General features: G+C 44.3%; 1 protein-coding gene across 6 annotated transcripts in view; it reads right to left on the bottom strand.

Moving 5' to 3' along the window:
- RNF152 (ring finger protein 152) overlaps window positions 1-13790 on the bottom strand; it is a 52510-nt gene extending 38720 nt beyond the window's left edge. Inside the window, exons 1-4 of one of the 6 annotated variants that reach the window (XM_083519761.1) lie at window positions 13524-13651; window positions 12964-13053; window positions 11608-11725; window positions 2054-2138 (exon numbers count right to left, since the gene is read on the bottom strand). The gene's annotated coding sequence lies outside the window, so the exon portion shown is untranslated. Of the gene's footprint in view, window positions 1-2053; window positions 2139-11607; window positions 11726-12401; window positions 12475-12963; window positions 13054-13523; window positions 13661-13771 lie in introns of those variants that run through there. The other 5 variants (XM_083519758.1, XM_083519757.1, XM_083519756.1 and 2 more) reach the window with 5 other exon arrangements.
- Window positions 13791-23873: the final 10083 nt, after the last annotated feature.

Below are 23873 nucleotides of genomic sequence, written 5' to 3'. Positions count from 1 at the left end.
TGGCGCTGTGGGTTAAACCACAGAGCCTAGGGCTTGCCAATCAGAAGGTCGGCAGTTCGAATCCCCGTGATGGGGTGAGCTCCCGTTGCTTGGTCCCTGCTCCTGCCACCCTAGCAGTTCGAAAGCACATCAAAGTGCAAGTAGATACATAGGTACCGCTCCGGCGGGAAGGTAAACGGCGTTTCCGTGTGCTGCTCTGGTTCCCTCGGCCAATAAAGTGAGATGAGCACCGCAACCCCAGAGGCGGCCATGACTGGACCTAATGGTCAGGGGTCCCTTTACCTTTTTACCTTGGATTAAGAACTTAATTTGTTCCGGAGGTCCGTTCTTAACCTGAAACTGTTCTTAACCTGAAGCACCACTTTAGCTAATGGGGCCTCCCGCTGCTGCCGCCGCACCACGTTTTCTGTTCTCATCCTGAAGAAAAGTTCTTAACCCGAGGTACTCTTTCTGGGTTAGTGGAGTTTGTAACCTGAAGAGTCTGTAACCTGAAGCATCTGTAACCCGAGGTACCACTGTATTTGACTTCCTGATATCAAGCGGAGCGTGGAAGAGGGGAACAAGCTTGTATTCTCCTGCTCTGGAGGGAAGGATTTGAACCAACGGCTTCAAGTTACAAGAAAGGAGTTTCTGACTAAACATCAGGAACAACTTTCTTGCAGTAAGAGCTGTTCAACAATGGAAAAAACAATGGAGAGGTTGTGGACTCTCCTTCCTTGGAGGCTTTTAAGCAAGAGGTTGGGTGGCCATCTGTCATGGACGCTTTAGTTGAGATTCCTGCATTGCAGGGGGTTGGACTAGATGACCCTTGGGGTCCCTTCCAACTCTACAATTCCATGATTCTATGACACTTGTGTTTGACCTATAATGAAGTACGAGTAAAGCATACACAGTGTATCAGACTTCACAAAACTGTGGCTCGGGCTTCAAGCATCCCAGCAAACACATATTTCTCAAGGCTACTGCTTTTAAGGCTTCCTTCGCCACTCAGTTACTTAAAATGTTGAATTCTTCTCTCTCTACTGCAGCTTGAAGCAGATCAGCTGTTGCAGGTTCTCATTATCAGTAAGCTCAAGACCGCACAAATTTCTAGCCTTGTGCTACAGAAATGCCTACAGGTGTTCTGGCTAGGCCTAGCATTCATTTCCAGTACATATTTGTGAGGTATTAAAAAGCAAATTAACTGGCGGGCCAAGGGTTTTGGGAGAGTTGCCAGGCAGGATCATCTGTGCTAATTTGCCAGCCTCTACCCAATTCACAGCTACAGAAACCTGCTCTCTTGTTTTAGTTGCTAATGGAGGGTTGGTGGGGTATGTACCGAACAGTAACGTGCAAGACTCTCTGGAAATAAAAATCAGTTTCTGGAAATAAAAATCAGTTGCTGTTCAGAAATTACCCAGTGGATTACTCATTAGAAAAACCAGGTCCTACTTAGAATACAGGTATTCAGACAAGGGGTGGAAAGGGAGAACTGTAGCCAATGTTAGACCTACACAGAGTAGACCCATTGAAATTTCATCGGCATGACTGGCTTAGGTCCATTAATTTAAACTGAGGGTATGCCTCTTGCTGTTGCCACCTATAGCTTTTATCATACTGCACCAGACACACAGGGACGCGGGTGGCGCTGTGGGTTAAACCACTGAGCCTTGGGCTTGCCGATCAGAAGGTCGGGAGTTCGAATCCCTGCGACGGGGTGAGCTCCCGTTGCTCAGTCCCTGCTCCTGCCAACCTAGCAGTTCAAAGCACGTCAAAGTACAAGTAGATAAATAGGTACTGCTCCGGCGGGAAGGTAAACAGCGTTTCCGTGTGCTGCTCTGGTTCGCCAGAAGCGCCTTAGTCATGCTGGCCACATGACCCAGAAGATGTACGCCAGCTCCCTCGGCCAATAAAGTGAGATGAGCGCCGCAACCCCAGAGTCGGCCACGACTGGACCTAATGGTCAGGGGTCCCTTTACCTTTACCAGACACACAGGCCTGTCCTTCCAATATTACACATAACTGAGTTTCCTTTTTTAATGTAAAACTTGTAGAAGTCAAAACTTCAGCTTACCCTTCATCCTTCTAGCTCTGCAGGAAACTGCGCACAGAAAAAATACCCCATGACCCAGGGGAGCCAGAGAGTGCTCAAGTCAACGCTGCAAAACAGACAGCGTTAAGGCAACGGATACATAAGTAAAAATGTCCCTGAATAACAAAATGGTCTTAACAGTTAGTTTGTACATGAAAATGGTCTTTGAATAGCTAACAATGCACAAGACTGCCTTGGCCTAAGTTCTCTCAGGGCAGCTTCTCTGCTGTGGTATTTCCAAAGGCAAATGCCTTATAACTAAAATTACAACATAGATCATGCAGATGGGGACAGAGATCTGGTGGGTGTTCACCATGAGCTCTGCCATTATCCCAACCATTTCAATTTGAGAAGAGGCATCAAGTCACCAAAGGTAGACTGAGCAGAATGAATGAGATGGAGGACTTAGGATGGTATCCAAAGATCTCATTCTGCTAGCGCAAGGCACATGTGCTCACGAAAACAGAACTTTCTCTGTCTCTCTTCTGCAGCTCCCCACACGCCTTTTTAAAGGCTCCTGGGAGGCTGAGGGTGACATTGCTGCTGCCGTGAGTGCTGGAAGGAAGACCTGCTCCCTGCTGCAAGGCCCATTTCCACCTGACTTGGGACGGGGCTCAGACTCACCTTGAACAGCTAAAAGAGGCTCCTGGGAGGCCACTGGGACATTGCTGGGTTGGGACAACTAGCTAAAATGTTTTAAACAATTCCAATTTTGGTTCCTCTGGTTTGTTTTTGTCGGGTTGGTGTTGGTTAAATGTTTAGTTGGAACTGGCGGTTATTTTAATTTGAGTATTGTTGTTACTGTTATTTGTATTTTTGTTGTTTTTATTATTGGTTTTTATTGATTTATTGGTCTGTTTGTTGCTTGTATAGGATATTTTGATGTTTTGTTGTGTTTTTGTACATGTTGTAAGCTGGCCAAAGAGGCAGGGGAGACCTAGCCAGATTAAAAAATATTATCAATATTAATATTCCAAAGGTGAGAAACCACTGAATAAGATTTGGGGAATGTGCAAGAGGGGGGTTAAACAGTAAGTGGAATTGCCACTGTGTCAGCAGAACTGCACTGTCACTGCTTTGGGGATGATCAATGTATAAAACTAGATACTGCCCACATGACATTTCATAGACTGGAATAGGATGCTTGGAGAAAACAGTTCTATCCCTGTTCGCTTATCCTTTCCTTAATTTTCCCTGCTTCAGTCCTTCCACATTCCCCTCTCTTTCTAGACACTGTACCATCAGCTCACTCTATGCTGGAATCTAGACATGTATAAAAAAAAGTTGTGATGATGTGTGTTTTTTTTTTTAAAAACCACATTTTGAAAAATATATGGAATTTGCCATAGCTCACCATCGCCATCTAGTGTTGCATTCGTATAATGCGCTTTACAACATACTTAAAACGTTCTGTTTGCAGCTGTATAGCTGAGTCCTGTGTGTCCTCTGAATTGGGAGCCAGCAGGAGAGCTGAGCAGCTCCATCCAATACGTGGAAATGCAGTCCCCACCTCCATTCCACACATCCCATGCTCACTTCTCTTGTGTGCATAGACCAAGCATGACCAGGAAGACGAGCAAAGTAAGGCACACAGGTATATTAACCCCCCCAAACCATTTGTTATCAATATCCAGGGTAGCAATCACTAATCAGTGGTATATGACCAAATCTGGTTCACTAGATATTATTTTACATATTTGTTTGTAAACATGTTTATAGATCTATATTGATATCTAGCTAGCTAGCTTTCATCTATCTATCTATCTATCTATCTATCTATCTATCTATCTATCTATATCTATCTAACTATGTTTTACAACAGTTTTACATAATGCAATAAAAATCATATAACAATTTTAAAATCAGCTAACTTACAAAAACATGCATTCTCACCTACATAAACCAGGCAGAATAAAAAATACAGTGGTACCTTGGTTTAAGAACAGCCCTGTTTACGAACTATTCAGTATAAGAACTCCACAAAACCGGAAGTAGTGTTACGGTTAGCGAACTTTACCTCGGTCTACGAATGGAAGCCGAACAGTAGAAGGGCACTGGTGGCGGGAGGCCTCATTAGGGAAAGCGCACCTTGGTTTAAGAACGACTTTGGTTTAAGAACGGACTTCCGGAACGGATTAAGTTCGTAAACCGAGGTACCACTGTAGCTTTAAAAGTTGGAAGCATAAATGTAGAAGCAACAAGCCAACATTCACCAAATGCCAACCAAAATGCCTGGTATCAGTTTTGGAATATATTCTGGCTCTGTTCAGTGGGAAAGAATTTCTTAACTGCGGAGCAGTCAAAGAACCCATCCTTACTGTCCAGATTTAAAAAACCAAAAACTTGCAGTGGTATAATAGTTAGAGTGGAGAAACAGGTTCCAAAGCTCACCCAACCAAAAATCTCAATGGGGAACATTGGACTGTACCACATCTGGTTTGGGGAACCTCTAGCGTTGCAAATGTTGCTTAAAAAAATTCCTTCCAGTAGCACCTTAAAGACCAACTAAGTTAGTTCTTGGTATGAGCTTTCGTGTGCTGAAGAAGTGTGCATGCACACGAAAGCTCATACCAAGAACTAACTTAGTTGGTCTTTAAGGTGCTACTGGAAGGAATTTTTTTATTTTGACTATGGCAGACCAACACGGCTACCTATCTATAGCTTTAAAATAGGTTGCTTTAAAAAAACCTCAACAACTTAAACCCTAAAAAAAGGTTAACAACTGTGGTAGTCCTTTCGGTCGGCCCTCACGGCCCTTCACTTCATCAAATCTGGCCCTCTTTGAAAAAAGTTTGGACACCACTGGATTATAGACATCTCCCATATATATATATATATATATATATATATGATCTCTACTAATGTTCTCTCCAATACAATTTGTTTTCTGTGTGTAGGTGTGTGTATGTGTGTGTATGTATATATACATATACATATACATATACATATACATATATATATATATATATATATATATATATATATATATATATTCCTCCACATGCAGACAGCATTCAGGCACATGAGTCTCTGCCTACAGCGGTATATGTTTAAGATCAGCCCCAAAATAGTCCCCCCATAAAAATACTCTCTCAACAAAAGAGTTATCTACCCTACTTGCCCACACATGCATCAGTGTCAATCTGACCTTCTGGAAGGGGAGAAAAAAAGGACCGACTCTCTCCCAATTTACAAGAGCTTCCCCTCCTGATTGCCTATGGGCAATTCTTACCCATAATAGTCAACCAGGAAGAGTGGCTGCTTGTAAGCCTGGCACAGTCCAACAGTTTAGCATTAAGAATGCAAAGTCATCTTATCAGAATCTGAAAATGCAGGCATGACCTTATATAATTTTAGAGTTTGTATGCAGCATCCCTCCACTCTGTCACAACATTTAAGTTCTGTTTACAGAAAGGGCCCCTGAGCAACTGGCGACCACAAACACGAAAAACTGGAAGTGCAAACTTCCAAGTAGTCACTGCCGCCCAAAACATTTCGTTGGTCAACATTAATCTTCTGTGCTCCCGAAATTTTTAACATTGCAGCTGTGCAGGCCTGCTGTTCTGTGCTTCAGCCAGCCATGCCTTCCTAGGGCATAGACATAGAATAAAGAACAGGCACCCTGCACCATTAAGAGGAACTTCAGCAGGTATAGCTTGTCCTGTTGTACCTCTTCTACACAACTATTAAAGGTGTAGGAGCCAAAGTCTTCCCTGTGACCTAACCCAGCACACTCCAATCCATTCTGCCCCCTGCCCGCTTCCAATATTCTACAGTCACTGAATACACTCAAGCCCCTGTTTTTGGATCTCCCCCTTGGGTTTTCCCCAAAAGGGTGCTTTGTTTTGTTTTTGTTTTTTTGGTAGTTCTGCAAATTTAGGCTTCCCTAAGCCAGTCTGTACATCTCTCTTGTGTATAAGCAGTGTGCCCTTTCCGCTACATAATAAGCAGCGCTCACAGCCGGTACATCGGAAATATGATTTGCACTTAACCTGATGTAAAAAGAAAAGAGCTTGCTGTGAAAATTGTGACCGAGAAATAACTAAGCTATCGCCCCCTGAGCTATCACTTGCAAATGTTCTTTCTTCACTGAGGCAACTTTTGTACCTTGCAATTAATTTTTACTTTCAGGATGAGTCAACGTTTCAACGTTTGAAGAGAACTTCCTTGAAATGGCCTGCTGGTGTTATTCAAGAACAGCATAAGAAGTTGTTATGGGTAGGAACAGCTCTGAGGTTTGACAAGAGGACATTCCAGCCATACAAAATATGAACCACAGCTTGTGTTTCACAGATGGATAAAAATCAATCACATTTTGAAGCTTAAAAACTTCAAAAGTATTAACTTTAATAATAATAATAAAGTTTTAAAACTGATTTTTTAAAATCGTAATTTTTAAAAAACAACAAACTAGTTCAAATTTAAAGGGTTTTTTATGCAAACTTGTTCAAGAGAGTTATGCAGATGTTAAACCTGAATCAAAGTTTTCTCCACAGTTTTCTCGTTTTTACACAAACACAAATCACAATTCAAAACTCAGTTGTGATATTGCAGCCCATTCCGTGAAGGTTTACTCAGTTTAAGTCCAAAATTAATTCAACCACCCCCAATATGCATAGGATTGAAGCCTAAATTAGTGATTTAAATTGCCTTGCTTTAAAAAATAAATAAACCTGTCCAGCCTAATCTGCAGAAGAATCCTCTACAGGTAATGGTCTTCAAACAAACACATCGTTTTCACTTAGGATTTACTTATATCCCACCTTTATAAAAAGGCAAAGGGACCCCTGACCATTAGGTCCAGTCGTGAGGCACTCATCTAGCAGCAAACAAAAAGTGATTAAGAAAACAGTATAATCACCATACATAGCAAAGGCAAAAGTACCCACTCTTGTTTCTCCCACTTTGCAAGCAGTAACTCCTGTTGCCTGCAAAGTCTGGGAGAAATTGTTCCGCACTTCCTCCAAATTTATTCTGCAACTTCTCAATTGTGCCTTTGAAAACCCAGTCCTCCATCTCATCACAATGTCCTTCCTCTATACCCTCACTTCCACCTCTCTGCCTCGCTGGCATTTTTAAAAACCCCACCGTACTTTAAGGTACTCTAGTGCAGCATTTCCCAACCTTGGGCCTCCAGCTGTTTTTGGACTACAACTCCCATAATCCTCAGCTAGCAAGACCGGTGGTCAGGGATGATGGGAATTGTAGTTCGAAAACAGCTGGAGGCCCAAGGTTGGGAAACACTGCTCTAGTGAGGCAGCGACTCCAAATTAGTCGAAAGGCTTTGGCTACTGTGAAATATTTTCCCAGTTTCAACTTTGCTCGTTCCCCAACACTTTCCGTCTTAAGACTGTATAAAATGTCAGTCAGTCTACTTGTACAGGGTACAATTGTTACCCCAGAGGATTAGTGCGGTATGTACCAAGCTCTACACCGTGAGAGATTATTTGAAAGAGGTCAGCTTTGCAGCAGAGTCACAGTAGCTAATACTTGGAAAACATCACTCGTCTTTTAAAATCTCTTTCTACATAATTAGTTTAAGAAGTCGGAGCTTTTCAGTCAGAGGTTTACATGCATTTCACTTCATGACGTTTATTTGACAGACGGTGCAAAAGGGTTTCAAAGCCTCCCATTAGCCGAGCAGTCTGGGATCAAAACCAGTCACAGAGGTTTTGCAGACTGTAGGATTTGCATGCACGAAAAAGAGAGAGGCAAAAATCTCCAAACTCAGCTACTCGCCACAACCTGAGGTAGACTTTTACCCATAAGAGCAAATACTCTGAACTAACAGGAACTCTGAAGTATGGTATGTTTCAGAAACCAAGCAGCCATGTGGGGTCACCAAATTTGCCAAGACTACTCCCTGGAAATCTTCCAAATTGTTGCATGTCTCCATTGTCCACGACCACATCATTTCTTTGCAGCATCTAGTGTAAACACTGCTCACAAATTTGGGGACAGAGTGAAAGGGAGAGAAGGCACAAGTATCTGTATATGTAATTCCAATACTCTGTGCTAGAGAACTCCTAGCACAACACAAGAAATAGAAGTTTCTGGAAGCCCAAAGCCCACAGCATTTCTGAATGGTTCACTGCTGTTGTGTTGCCCGCTTCCCATCAACTTATGTTGGACTGACTGGTTCAACTTCCTTTTTTGTGGCTGAATGGACCATTCAGTCATACTCAATATAGAGAGCAGAACTGCCAGTCCCAGAGGTGGCTGCTGGTATCACTGCTCAAGCCTTGCCTCTTTTTCCAGTCAAAAAGCACACCCAGATCAGTAAGCTGTGCAGAAGCACACAGACAGGGAGGGAGGCAAAAAGAGTAAACTGACCCAAGGGGGAACTTGCAGAGGAGAACTGGTAGGGTGGAATCACAAGAACTCCTTCCCACCTGCTAATCCTCTCCTGAAAATATTCCCTGCCCTGCATTGGCATTACAAGGCAAACCCAAAGTTGGGAAACCTGTGTTTGCCACATAACAAACAGCTCCAACCCCATAACAAACATTTTCAGCCCCATAACAAACAGTTCCGACTGCCTACACACACACACACATACAACGCATGTGGTCCGGACAACAAAACAGCCCAGCATACATTTCAAGTTTTAGACAGGTGATGAAACAGGACTGAAACAGAAATTATGTATGTGCTCAAGTGACTTCCGTCCTCGCTCAAAACCTGCAAGTTGTGCAAGCAAAGTTTCTTACATCTAGGGGACAGTTAAACCACAGGAGTCTAAAAATGTTGAAATCAAGTTAGTACAAAGTCAGAAAACAGGCTATGGCCTCATTTACACTTAGGCCTTGGTTGCACATTACAGTAAGCCAAATAACGGGTTACCACGATTCCATGGAGCTCACAGCCACTACATCTGCTATCTGGTCTTTTTCACTCTCACGCCACCATCAAGATTTGGCTTACGATATAATCCAACCATGGCAGAAGTATAGACCAGGGAGGCTGCCAACTCCTCTCTGAGTACCAACACATTGCCGGTGTACCACGGTAAGCCACGGTTTAGTATTATGAGGATCTCTAACAGCGAGCCATAGGGTTGCATGCCTTCCCTGCCCTTGGCCACTCCACTGGACCTCCAAAGAGGGAGTTGAGAAGATCTCTCCGTCAGATTAACCACAGCTTGCTGTGACATGCAAACCCAGATAAGAATGGCTCACTGAAAGAAGCCAACTTCAAGCCAAAGTTTAAAACGGCTGGCGTGTTTCAGCGAACTGGAAGATCAACCACGACAGACATAGCATTCAACTGTGGTTCAAGTGAAAGCTCCTCAAGAGGAGGAGGAGTGTGAGCCAAAGGTTCACTGTGGTCAGTGGCAGACTTTGGGCTCTCAAATTTTGGCGGTGCCCTGTGAGACACTACAATTTGGCACATACCACCTCTCAAGTTCCGTTCTACAAAGTTGTTGTGGCGCCCCCTACAGTATGGCTGCCCTGGTGGCACCATCCTAAAACCACCTCTGCTGCAGCTCATCTATGGCTTAGCATCACATGCAAACGCAGACTACAACTTATGCACTCACACTAAACCACAGAAGCTCTTACTCTTAATATTTCTCTTGCACCTTTCTTCTAGCAAGCTCATGCACAAAGCTCCTAGGTGGTGTCCCACCCAGGCATTGACCAGATCCAGAACTGTGTTAGCTTCAGCTAGGTTGCTGCATTGTGTGCTTTGATGACCTTTAATCCCATTAAAGTTAATGGAAATCACATCATGGACTGCGAAAAGCAACCGTTTTCAGTACGGGGTTTCATCTCTGCATTATGTGAGTTTTTACAATTTGGTGAACTTTCCACAGGCCTCGTGACTATTCAGAGAACCCGGAGACACACCAGGAAATGCTGCCAGTAGCCCGGATGAGCTGGTGAGGATTCACTAGTGATAACCGGAAAAATTTAGGAAAATAAGACTGCTTTCAGACATTCACAAAATCCATTTGAGATTGTTGCCACTGAGATGTGAACATTCACACCAAGTTTGGGACAGGCAATACATTCCCAGAGCACAAGGCTACTGGTTTTCGGAGAGGTCATTGCACGAACTACCTCCATATTTTCCCCTGAACACATTCCTGTCTGGACCATATTATCCACTAAGAACAGGTCCCATGCAAGTCGTAGTTATTTAAATGCTGATTATGTAGGAGCAGCGCATTACAGACTGCACCCAAAGTTTTCTCTCTCTCTCTCTCTGCTTTCCTTGACAGCTGTAGAAATGTCACCTTGGAAAAGCGGCAGCTGTTACGAATTATCCACTTAGCTAAGCTCTCCCCCGAGTTCTTTAATTTTATTGCAAATGAAGGCACAAGGTGGGAAAGGAGCACAAGAGGAGTGGGGGAGAGTGGATTTGCCCCCCCCTTCTTATTTGCTTGTTTCACATAGATCCAGGTTTTGGTTGCCATCTTATTAATGGTACATTTATTTATTTTAATAAAAATGTTGCAAGACTCCTCAGTTCTCCCCACAAAAAGTTCCTAACAAAGAGCAGTAATTAAAAAAAAATACCAATACAAGACTCAGTGAGTGCAGAAGCACAATGACAAGAATGGTACTTAAAGAAAACCAGCGAGAGGAGATCTGGTGATAATCCCTTGGAGGGGACTGTGACCTCAACCTGGGTACAAAGGTTGCAGAAGACCTGTATACATAGTGAAGCCTGCAGATTTAAAAATATGTATGTTATAGAATCATGCCAAGGGAATAATTCAAAAGGCATGAGCAAGATTCTTCAAACCTGGAACCGTCGGTTTGAGGAAGGACAAAGAGAAATAACAAATCATAAATAATTTGCCAAGACAATAATGAAACGCGTTTGTGAATTCAAAGGCTCGACAGCTTAATTAACAAATAAAAGCTCAGCTTTCTTTGTTGTGTTTCCTTTACCACATATTGGCCAAACACACCCCTTGCATTCCCCCACTCCCCCACCCCAACTTTGCTGCATTCAATTTTTTTACCAATTTCCAAGCCTATTCCAGCAAAAGATTGAATTGTTTCCAAAGAAAGTCACTTCGGTGAAATTGCCTGTTGGAACAAAACACCACAGCGAGAGTCATCCGTTTACCTTTTAAAATCCGGTTTGCTTTCTCTCAACAATTTTCCCTAATGAGACAAAGTATATCCTCTCTCCACCGCCCCCCCCCCCCGATTTTAACAAAACCAGAATTTTGTTTCCATAAATAGATGGACAAGGAAGAGAGATTTCAAGTTGCCTTCATTTCTTTGCCATTGTCAAAGCAAAATAGCTTCGGGGGGGGGGGGGAGGAAAGAAGCCCATCAGACTGCTGAACGTTTGGATCCTTTGAGAGGCATTTTAAGAGGAAGAGAGACAAGTCTCTACTCCAGCTTCGTTTTACGGTCTGTGTTAATGAACTGTAGGGCTCAGCATTTCTCAGTTAAAAATCAGCGGTGATGCAACCACAGACACAGAGTTCAACAAGATCTCGGCGCATGGCGTTGCTCCAGAGATAGCAGCATTAACGCAGCAACAGATACGGAACGTATTTTCGGTGGCATTACCTGAATCTCTCATTGCGTCTCGCTCATCCTTTTCTGCATGATGATATCAAGGAGGCGAACTGTTCAGCTGCTTACAGCGACAGCCAGGAAGCACAGTTGTGACAGAGCTTTGTTCTGCCTGCAGTGAATTACAGGAAGCCAGGGTTAGACAACAGCAGCAGCAGCAGGCAGCAGCGGCAGCAACAACAACAAATTAAAAAACCAAAGTGTCCCTTTTCTAGCCTGGATTTGCACATCTATTGGGAGACGGAGGACCAAAAGGGGAGAGGGGCAGGGGGGAGGAAGAGTCATGAAACGGGACTGACGGGAGAATATTCCATTGCATGTTTGCCGGATCTCTATTTAACAAGCAAGCAAGTTAAAATCTTCTCCATCGCTCTTTCGTGAAGCAGCCTACCCCTTCGGGCAAAACCCCCCCTCGCCAGCATGAGAAACAGACACCCTGTAGCTATTACACATTAGACTTGATGTGGACAGAATATAGTTGCCTGCCTGGATGAAGCTATATATAAATACAGCCGCTGATCAACTTGCATAATCAGACTGTTCTGTCACCATCACCTCCACTCCCTAGCAACCCAACTCACCACCACCAGCTCCCCCCCCCCTTTTAAAATAATAAAATAAAATAAAAGGCGAAAAGGGCGCATGGGTTTTCAGAACGGCACAAAGCACAAAAGCCTTTTACCCCCACCCTCCCAAGGAGGGAGGCAAAGCCTTTTCAGTCTCTTTCTTTAAAACAAAAACAACCTTCCCCCCCCAAAAAAACCCCCCACCCGCAGTGCTTCATATACCCCAAGCTCTTGCTCTTTTGCCTTGCCCTTCCGGCTTCACCCCTGTCAAGCAGAATCTGGCCAAATGGAAAAAGACACACACACACACACACACACACACAACCAAACATCTGTCTCTTCTTGTGCTGGCCCCTCCTCTGAGAGGTGTTGGGGGGGGGAGAGAATCCATGCTGGGAGGTACAAAAAGAAAACATATATATATATATATATATATATATATATATATATATATATATATATATATATATATGCCTCCTTAACTGTTTCTAGAGAGTGAGCAGGGTGGATAGAGAGTAGAGGCTTGCTGGTTCGCAGATTTGGCCACTGCTCCAGAGAAGGCATCTAAGGACATATTGCATCGCACCAAAACCCTTCTCTTCACACACAAGCAACTTGCCAGCACTCAAACCCCACTGCACGTGCCCAACGGCCCCCCCCAATCCCCAGACACCCCCCATATGCCTATGAGCGGAGTAACCCTCTATGCATGCCTTCTCAAGGGATAAGCCCTGCTGAGTAGGGCTTACTCCCAGGTAAGGCTGCAACCCCACGCCCCGCTTACCTGAGAGTGAGCCCCGCGGAATTACTTCCGAGTAGACAGGGCTAGGTCTGGGTCATTAGTTGCTCCTGCAAGCCCTGATATGCAGAAAACCTGAGGAGGAGGAGAAGGAAGCAGACTTTTTTAATATATATGTATATTTACCCCCACCGTTTTCTGTTGCTTTTCTTGGAAATTACAAAACAACTCTCCTCCACAAACACACACACCCCCCTCTTGCATGACAAATCCTCCTTTCCAATCAGACTCTCGCTGCCTTTGCTGCATTCAACAGTTTGGATGGGAAGGCTAAAAGGTTAAAGCTGGGGGAGGGAAGAGGAAAGTCGACGCTCGCTGGCCTTTTTCTGCATAGATGTCCGAGATATGCATAGTGTGCGCTTATTTCGGTCGCCGCCACCCCCCCCCCTTTTTGAGGGGTCCAAATGCAGCCCCCCTGCTAGCAAGCCAGCTGGAGCTGAGGCAGGATATGACTTTGGAGGCTGGTTTTCAGATAGAAATATATATATATATATAATGGTTTTAAAAGCAAGCACGCGTTTTGCACAGCTCCGCAGAGCTCCTACCCATTCATGCAGCCTGCAGCCTCTGAAATCTTGCCTGATCCGCCGTCGGCAGCAAATTGAAGACGGAGGAGGCGAGGGAGGGAGGGGGATGCTTGCCGGAGAGAGCCTTGAATGTACAAGAAACTGGAGGCGGGACGGGAAGGATCCGCCCCCTCCCTTCGCGTCCCGCCCCTTTCCTGACATTCCTCCCCCCCCCCGCACCTCTCTCACCTTCCCTCCCCGTTTCCCAAAAAACCCCACCAACGAACCATTTCCCGCCCATCCAACTCAAGCTTCCGCCGGCTTTTGCCAGCGACAGAGGCAGAGGAAGCATCTCAAACGAGTCGCGGCGTTGTGGAGTCGGAGGGGACACCGAGGGTCATCTAGTCCAACCCCCCTGCAATGCAGCTGGATCATGGAAGGAGAGAGAGAGAGAGTCCAACAAGTCTTGTGGCAGGCAGTTCCACTGTCAAACAGCTCGTGTGGCATCTTTTTTTTATTTTTTAAGAACACGTTTATTGTAGCGTAATAAGCTTACGGGGGCGAGAGTTCACTTCATCAGACGCACGAGGTGTTGTTCACAGTTGCCCAGGGCAATTTTATGTGGTGCACGTGTGTTTCTGCGTGTGCAAAAATGCCAACAGGCTGCCTGTGGCCATCCTAAAAGCCATCATGTTATATAGTTTGCTAATTCTGGGCGATCATAAAAGTACCAAGGACTGTGGGACTCTTAATCTCGGGGTTATGGGTTTGACCTCCATGTTGGATGAAAGATTTCTACATTGCAGGGGGGTTGGACTAGATGACCCTCAGGGGTCCTTCCCACTCTACAATTCCATGATTCGGTGGTAAATCAGTGGCTATGCATTGTAGTTGGTTACGGTGGCTGGGTCAGGACCCGGGTAGACCAGCGTTCAAATTCCCACCCAGCCGTGAAGGAGGATGGGGTGAGGAAGGAGAGCCCCATGTACAACACCACTTTGAGCTCCCTGTGGGATAGGAATGACATTTATTAAGTAGCGGGTGGACACATCAGACGACACAGAGAACAAAATTAATAAGGGAAGTTTTTAATGTTCGATGTTTTATTCTGTTTTTAATCTGTTGGGAGCCACACAGAGTGGCTGGGGAAACCCAGCCGGATGGGCGGGGTATAAATAATAATAATTAAAAAAAACCAAATAAATCTTAACACATTGTAAACCAGGTTGCTTTTGCAGCTGCACGCAGGTAACAATCTCCCCATCCCTGTTTTTCATTTGCGGGCAAGGGGAGGAGTAAGTTCCTTAAGTTCCATTCAGTGTTGGGACGTAAAAAAGGAGAGAGTACCTCTGAGCATGTTTGCAACGCATCACCTGCAGCAGTTGCACACAAAGACAGTGATTATGGTGGAGCAGAAGACTCTTCATCTCAAGGGTTCTGGGTTCAAGCCCTGCGTTGTGCAAAAGATTCTTGCATTGGACTAGATGACCCTTGTGACCCCTCTCTCCAACCTTATGATTAGGCAAATTATTTTACTGGTTTCTCACTTTTCACCCTCAGTCATTCACAGACTGCATCATGCAGCCAGACATTCAACAGGTGACACTCTCCACATGACTACCCTTCCTTGCTGCTGCCTGTTGAATTTCACAGAGCTCAAGGTCATCTTTCAAGAATCCCCACACCCTGCTGGCAGCAGCGTGGACCATCCTGATGGAGACACAGAGTTTCTCAACAAGATGGCGGCCATCGATCTTGTTCAAAATGGTATCACCGGAGCAGGGGCCACTTGACACTGGAAAGTTGTGTCTGACGCTTTTCCTGCCATCGGGTGTAACATATCATTGTGGCAGAAAAAAACAAAGCTGGAACCTTTGTTTAACTCTTTGGAATACTTCTATTCAATACCATTGTTCAGAATCGCAGAGCTCCACAAAATGTAATATTTGTAATTGTTATACAGTGGTACCTCAGGTTAAGAACTTAATTCGTTCCAGAGGTCCGTTCTTAACCTGAAACTGTTCTTAACCTGAGGTACCACTTTAGCTAATGGGGTCTCCTGCTGTCGCTTCGCCGCCGCTGCACGATTTCTGTTCTCATCCTGAGGTAAAGTTCTTAACCCGAGGTACTATTTCTGGGTTAGCGGAGTCTGTAACCTAACCTGAAGCGTCTGTAACCTGAGGTACCACTGTATATGCAATCACCCCTAAGCACAGAGAAAAAGATACAAATTCTGTGTGTCTCTCTTTGGATGCAGTGGACTGGTAGGGCACAAGGCAAGGAGGCCAACAGTAGGTGGAGCCAGAGCCAACTAAATCTGGGTCTATTCCGCTCTGCTCCTCTCTGTTTTCCAGAAAGGCACCATTGAGACTAAGGAGGAGGAATGCTGGCATGAGATGGCAGGCATTCAGGGGCTGGTGATGGGTAGATTGTGGTTGGTGGAGGCATGCCCCATTTGCCCCAGTGGACCAGCCCCACAGAATGGAACTTGCTTCTGAGTAACCAATCAGAGCATCACATAGAGGGCTCTCATCCAGATAAGCTGTGAATTCAGCATTCGTCCTGATTTGCTTGCACAATGTGGTGGTTAAATGGGGTGGCATGCAGCTAAGTTTTACCCACAGCTGATGTGTAAGTAATGGTCCTAACATAGTCGTGTTTAGTCATTTCATGGAATGATACAGTTGGAAGGGACCCTGAGGATCATCTAGTCCAATGCAGGAATACGCAACCTGCAGGGATTGAGCCTGCGACCTTGGCATTACCAGCACCAAGCTCTAACCAGCTGAGCTATCTGGAAGCTCATTGGGTCTATTGTGAATAAACCTTCGTTGAATATGTCTGCTTTTTATTGCCCCTATGGGGAAGTCATAGTACCATGAGCATTCGTCCTTGTTTGCATGTGGGAGATTTACATGTCTTCCTGTTAATCATTTGTTCAACCCACACTTCTCGGTCCAGTTTCCCAGTCCCTTTCCTAACTGCAAGACGTCTGGGTGTTGGTTTTTTATAGATTTGTTTTGAGCTCAGGGTGATAGAGCCCTTTAACTGAGCCAACTCTCTCGTAAGGTGGTGGACTCTCCTTCTTTGGAGATTTTAAAGCAGAGGTTGGATGGCCACCTCTCTGGGATGCTTTAGCTGAGATGTAGGGGGTTGGACTAGAGGACCACCGGAGGTCCCCTTCCAACGCGACAATTCTATAATTCTGTGATTCAGTATGTGCTTGAATCACTCCCGCAAAATAGTGGCAGTCTGAGTGCACCGTGAGAGAGAGAGAGGAAGAGACAGAAATGACCGTGCTCAGTAAAGGATTAGTGTGTGGTAGCTGTCATGAAAGAATTACAGCATTGCTTGCTACTACAGGTTGTCTTTATTCTGGATTTGGCCGCACAGTGTGGGAATGAAAGTAGACTATAGAATGGAAACCAGAGGCCTTCCTTTTGGGCATTGTCGGCCAAATGGTGCCAAAGAAGGACAGAACTTTCTTTATGTATGCGACAACAGCAGCAAGAATACTCATCGCAAAGTACTGGAAGACACAAGATTTACCCACTCTGGAAGAATGGCAGATGCAAGTGATAGACTACATGGAATTGGCAGAAATGACTGGCAGAATCCGAGACCTGGGAGAAGAGTCAGTGGAAGAGGACTAGAAGAAGTTTAAAGACTACTTGCAAAAACATTGTAAAATGTTGGAATGTTAAAATGTTGGAATGTTAAAATGATGCAAGATATAAAGACAATGTGGCATCAGTGACATAGGTAAAAGGAGTATGTAACAAATGTTTCAAAAGACAAGGGTGAAAAAACTAGATTACATTGTGTCAAATGTAAACAAAAGGATATAAAGGGAAGAATTGGAGACACAATGGGTTGAAATCTATAATATAGATCAAGATTTGAAAGAGGGTAAGATATTTGCTGAATATGGTTGTGTAAAAAGGAATACAAAAAAGGGAGATGTGAGGAAGTCAGGAAGAAGGGTTATGAAAATAACAAGTAAAAAATTGGATTTTTATGTCTTTTTTCATGTTTTTTTTCCTTTTCTTTATTTCCTATTTTTTTAGGTCTTTTACTGTATTTTTCTGTTTTGTTTTGAGTGTGATGATGATGTTTCTTTTAAGTTTTGATTGGAAGGTTTCTTTTACTGTTTAAAATTTCAATAAATATCTTTTAAAAAAAAAAGAAAGTAGACTATAGAATGGAAAGATAGGAGTTGTGTCAGCAGAAAATATGGAAGAGAAACAAAGGCTGGAGGTACCAAGTCCATATGTTTCGTGGACTTGGCAACAGACCTGTCAGATAAGAGCAGAGGTGCAGAACTCAAAACAAGTTATATATAATATGCTGAAGCCTGCATACGCACCATAAACTAGCATGCACACACACACACAAGGATCTTGGAAACTGTAGTTTACGTCTCCCGGAGCTACCATTCCCAGCACTCTTAACAAAGCACAGCATTCTTTGGAGGGGAAAGTGTTCAAAATAAATACAGTGTATGTGTCTCTCAGCAAATATTTAAGTAAGCAGGCTAATTTGCTAAAATAAAACTATTTCAGAAAACTATAGGGGGGTTTGGGGCTGCAAGAGTTCGTTCGGGTGGTGGATGTTTGCAACAGCTTCAGCAGGGCCTGTTTGCAAGATCGTATATCCTAGTTCGCCCTGAACTCATTTTAATGTGTGCCCACATCCAATACACAAGATTAGTGGCTCTAGCAATTTATGACCGTGTGTGAGCTTTCATGTAATAGCCGCAACATAAGAATTGGCCCTGGATTGTAAGAAGAATCAAGCTTGCTCTTTGCCCTGCTTTGCATCCCATAATTTGCCCTCATATCCATTCAGGTTAGCTGGAACAAGTGGAATGTGGAATGTGCCAGCCGGCCAGCCATGCCCTCCTACAGGATACTCCATTCTGTTCCACTGTCTGCCCCAAGTGTCAGTCAGCATCCTGCACACTTTCAGGAGGGTTAATGGTCACTGGCAACAGAGTGTTGTTGTTTAATTTACTGAATATTCTATGGAAAGGGTAAATCAAGATAAAAAGTGTGGATTGGCTGGGGGGGGGCAGGTGCAGACTGGGATTTTGACATCAGCTAGGAAAAACTTGCATGTGGTTCCACAATAAACACTGAACTGCATGCATCCTCAGTCCTCAACAGGCTGTTTGGGAGATTTCCCCCACCCCCTTAGGGTTTTCTTTTCTTTTGTTGTACCTTAGACCCCCCTGCTGATATCTCCTTCCTGTGTGTGGCTGTCACTGTTTTGGCTACATTAATTATCACCTCTGAATACCAGAAATATCTATTCAAGTTAGTACTGAGAAGAGCTAAGTCTTCTCTGCAGAGTTTCATTAGCCAGAGGGTTGATTAAAGAATTAATTTTAAGACCATTTGTTTTGTCATAAAAGCTTGGATGTTTGTTTTGTGTTCGTTCTCAAGGAATTGAGCTTCCTTGAGTGACCCAGGAAAAAAGGAGGAATGATTTCTCTAGGGCTTGACCATACCCAGACAGAATTTTTTTTTTTAGTTCCTTTTTGCTTTCACATTTCCAACAGAACTGCTGCAAATAAATATTGCATGAGCAATTTGGGCATAATTCTCTTTCTGAAAGACAAGGTAGCAGGTGGAAGATTTTTCAAAAAAATATTTTACCCAGAATGACTGGAAATCTAAAAGTCACTCACATGATTGGCAGCGTCCTGAAACAGACTATTGAAAACATTGCTTGGTATTGAGTAGCACAAAAGTTCTGTCTATGATGTGTACTCAGAAGTAAGATCTACTGAATTCAGTGAGGTTTACTCCGTTGGGATTGCAGGCTAATTCCACACTTCCAAAGTCATTGCTTGCAATTGCAGTTACTTAATGATGAATATGTATTTGTGAACTAACCCTGCATTATACTGAAACCAATTGGGCATGCATCCATGCAACACAATGGAAGAATTTGACTATTCTAGGACTTTCTTTGGAGAAGTGATCAGAAATAATCACTTGCAGTGCCCCAACTCTAGAACTTTCCGAGATTTGTCAAAGCCTGACTTTGAACATCATTCAGGGAACGTTCTCTGTTTGGTGATTATACTTTCCATAGGAATAACATTATTTTAGTGGTGTAAATATTAGACATACATTATATATTTTAAATTTACTAGCTTCCCATTTTTATGCAGGAATTGTGTTTTAAAAGGCTGTTAGATATGTAGATTGGCAAATTCTAATTCTCAAAATAAAATAATACCTGTATCTACAATATTAAGCACTTTTTATTTTTCAGTGAAATTTTTCGTGTTTGGGTGTGTCTTGCATAGGGCCTCAATTCTTTCTCTCACTTACTTAAAGGTAAAGGACCCCTGACAGTTAAGTCCAGTCGCCAATGATTCTGGGGTTGTGGCACTCATCTCACTTTACTGGCCGAGGGAGCCGACATTTGTCCACAGACAGTTTTCCCAGGTCATGTGGCCAGCATGACTAAGCTGCTTCGGGCGAAACCCGAGCAGCACACGGAAACGCCATGTACCTTCCTGCCAGAGCGGTACCTATTCATCTACTTGCACTGGCGTGCTTTCGAACTGCTAGGTTGGCAGGAGCTGGGACCGAGCAACAGGAACTCACCCCGTCTCGGGGATTTGAACTGCCGACCTTCCGATCGGCAAGCCCAAGGCTCAGTGGTTTAGACCACAGCGCCACCCGCATCCCCCACAGTATTTATTGTCAAGGAGAGTGATCTATCATCAGACCTGACCATTGGCAGTGTCTCTGAATTACAGACTGGATTTTCATTATGTTTGATTCAAATATCCATTTGTTTTATTTCATTATTTGTTGCCACCTATGAATATTTGGTCAGCCCTAAATATTTTGTTTTGTTATGAAAAAGGTGGCCAGAACATAATTTAAGGCTGCAGTCCTATATACACTCTGTCACTGGGGCTTTCCTCTGAGTCCGCAGAGGAAAGGTTTCTAATTAAAGTGTCCTGACAGTTGACCCAATGATCACCAAGCCTGAGCCTCACTGATTTTCCAAATATGAGGAAATGACTTTTGGAGCCATAAGCACCAATTTTCCCCCCAATTCTCCAAAATTAAACTCTGGGCAGGTCTAACGATCCAATCCTGCCATACACCGGGAGGTTATTGCTTGCTCAGAACAGCTGGTGTCTGTTCTGCATTCTGATGCAGGATCCCACTGTGAGCAGCAAAACAGAGATTCTGCACTGATGAGAAGGTCCGCTTACATATGCATAAGACTTTGTGCGCATGGAACAAGGCAGATTGGGAGGTGAGGTACGGCAGATGAGTGAGATACAGCGTGCTTTCAGTGTCATAGGTTGAGTCTCTGGCATCTCTACCTGCAAGGTGCTGTGTTTATTTTGTCAGACAAGCAGAGATGACGGAGTTGGACGGAACATGGTTTGTCACAATATAAGAAATCTACATATGTTTGGAACCTGGATGGGCCATTTACCGCTGATCTCTGCGGCATCAGACTGTTCATATATGCATTTGATGTCAGAGTTGCTACGTTCCTCTGAATAGAGGTGTGAATGGTTGTCTGATTCCTACAACACAGAATCACAGAATTGTAGAATGGGAAGGGACCCCGAGGGTCATCTAGTCCAACCCCCTGCAATGCAGGGATCTCAGCTAGATCATACATGACAGAAGGCCATCTGCTTAAAAACCTCCAATGAATGAGAGAACACCCTCCAGAGGAAGTCCGCTACACCGTCGAACAGCTCTGACTGTAAGAAAGTTCTTCCTGGTGTTTAGTTGGAATCTCCTTTCTTGTAACTTGAAGTCATTGATTCGAGTCCAACCCTCCAGAGCAGGAGAAGACAAGCTTGTTCCCCTTGAGATAACTGAAGATGGCTATGAAATCTTCTCTCAGACTTCTCTTTTCCAGGATAAACATACCCAGATCCTTCAACCATTCCTCATATGGCTTTGTTTCTAGACCCTTGATCATCTTGGTTGCCCACCTCTGCGTACCTTCCAGCTTGTCAACATCCTTCTTAAATTGTGGTGCCCAGAACTGGAAACAGTATTCCAGGTGTGGTCTGACCAAGGCAGAATAGAGTGGTACTATTACTTCCCTCGATCTGGGTAACAAAAATTACTCTTGTGTAGTGTTTTGTGGTGCAGGGATTGCACATGCTAGACCTTTTCAAAATATGCATTCAGATACCTGGAAATAAATAAAATCTTAATTTTGTCAAAATATTCAATTGATAACTCCCTAAACTGAAATAGAAACAGACAAATTCTAATTGATTATAGACAAAGAAGTTTGTTTTAATAAGAACAACAACAACAATTACCGGTATTTTAAAATAGCCAGGGTTTTCTTCAACATGCATGCACACACACACAACATCCTTAGAAAGAGAAAGACAGGTAAATCCTGACACAGGATTGTAAGTCCAGAAATGCACTCATTTCTGAAAAACTTGGCAGAGTTTGACAAAAACCCCTTGGCTCTATGGAACTGACATCACATAACACGGGTCAGTATATTCCTCATGGACATGAATCCTGTGTGATCATAACAGTTGCTTCCATTTCAGCTGCAACAGAAAAATAAAAACAAGACAGTTTCCCAGCAGCACGAGCGTCTGCTAGAGCAGTTTTGCACATGAAATGAAGGGTCATGGTTTTTACTAGTTCACTAAAGTCATATCAGTTGACATTGATCAGATATGATTGCATGCCATGAAATATGCTGAAGAAATCAACATGACCAACCTTTTACAGACCTGGCTGCTATATCAGCACAAACCCAGGATGCATTTGTCCATCTTGCTACCAGCTCTCGGAGCCCGACTTGGCTGGGATCTTTTCCTGAAGAGAAGGGAATCCCCCTCCCCAGGGGCATCGACTTGCCCTCCACATTGAGGGGCCGCAACCACATGACATGCCACATGACGCCGTGTGCCACATGCGCTGAGGCGAGGCAGGACGCGTGGAGGGCGATCTTCGTACTCCCGCCCTGTGCTCCTGGGCTCCCAAGCTGCTGGGCGGGTGTTGAGATGAGCAAAGCAAAGATCTCGCTTGTCCCAGCCACCACCTGGTTCCTGGGCTGCCGGAAGCTGGGGCCCAGCAGCAGTGGAGGATGGCAGCCACCCAATTTGGGGGCCACGGCCCCCTGCCTCACAATATTGGAAGAGCTGAAGCCACCACCACCCCCGTCCCCTATATAGTGGTACCTTGGGTTACAGACGCTTCGGGTTACAGACGCTTCAGGTTACAGACACTACAGGTTACAGACTCCACTAAACCAGAAATAGTTGTTGTTGTTGTTTAGTCATTTAGTCGTGTCCGACTCTTCGTGACCCCATGGACCAGAGCATGCCAGGCACTCCTGTCTTCCCCTGCCTCCCGCAGTTTGGTCAAACTCATGCTGGTAGCTTTGAGAACACTGTCCAACCATCTCGTCCTCTGTCGTCCCCTTCTCCTTGTGCCCTCCATCTTTCCCAACATCAGGGTCTTTTCCAGGGAGTCTTCTCTTCTCATGAGGTGGCCAAAGTATTGGAGCCTCGGCTTCAGGATCTGTCCTTCCAGTGAGCACTCAGGGCTGATTTCCTTCAGAATGGAGAGGTTTGATCTTCTTGCAGTCCATGGGACTCTCCAGAGTCTCCTCCAACACCATAATTCAAAAGCATCAATTCTTCGGCGACCAGCCTTCTTTATGGTCCAGCTCTCACTTCCATACCAGAAATAGTACCTCGGGTTAAGAACTTTGCTTCAGGATGAGAACAGAAATCATGCCAGCGGCACAGTGGCAGTGGGAGGCCCCATTAGCTAAAGTGGTACTCAGGTTAAGAACAGTTTCGGGTTAAGAACGGACCTCCGGAACGAATTAAGTTCTTAACCCGAGGTACCACTGTCTGACGCTCCCCATGGAGGTTGAGAGGAGAAGGAGAGGGGTACCCCGAGACAGCCACTACAAAGGATAAGTCATCCTGTATGGAAGGAATTGAACAGATACTGTCCATTCAGGTATGTGGTAAGAGATACCATATTTATTTGAATGTAATGCTCCCCTTTTTTGGTCCAATTATGTCGTGAAAATGAAGGTGCGCATTAGATTCGATTGCGCCTTACATTCAAGTAAATACTGGTAAGTATCCCTTTTTTTCTTACCAACAGTCCCACAAAGTGGGAGCTGAAGGAAGATGTCCCATTCCAGCTGCAGGATGGATGTCAGTCAGGAGGACCTACCTAGCTACATGGTCCAGTGGGTGGGAAAAGGAAGCAGATAGTTTAGCTCATGGTTTTTAACCCTGCAAATGATTTATTTTATCCCAGGGTTCCCAAATTCGTAAGGCTAAACCAATGCCCACTGCCCATTTGGCTCTCTTACAATACAGTGGTACCTCGGGTT

The sequence above is a fragment of the Podarcis liolepis genome (assembly GCF_965112155.1).
Source record: "Podarcis liolepis genome assembly, chromosome: 8".
Lineage (NCBI taxonomy): Eukaryota > Metazoa > Chordata > Lepidosauria > Squamata > Lacertidae > Podarcis > Podarcis liolepis.
This window is presented reverse-complemented; position numbering and strand designations above follow the sequence as displayed.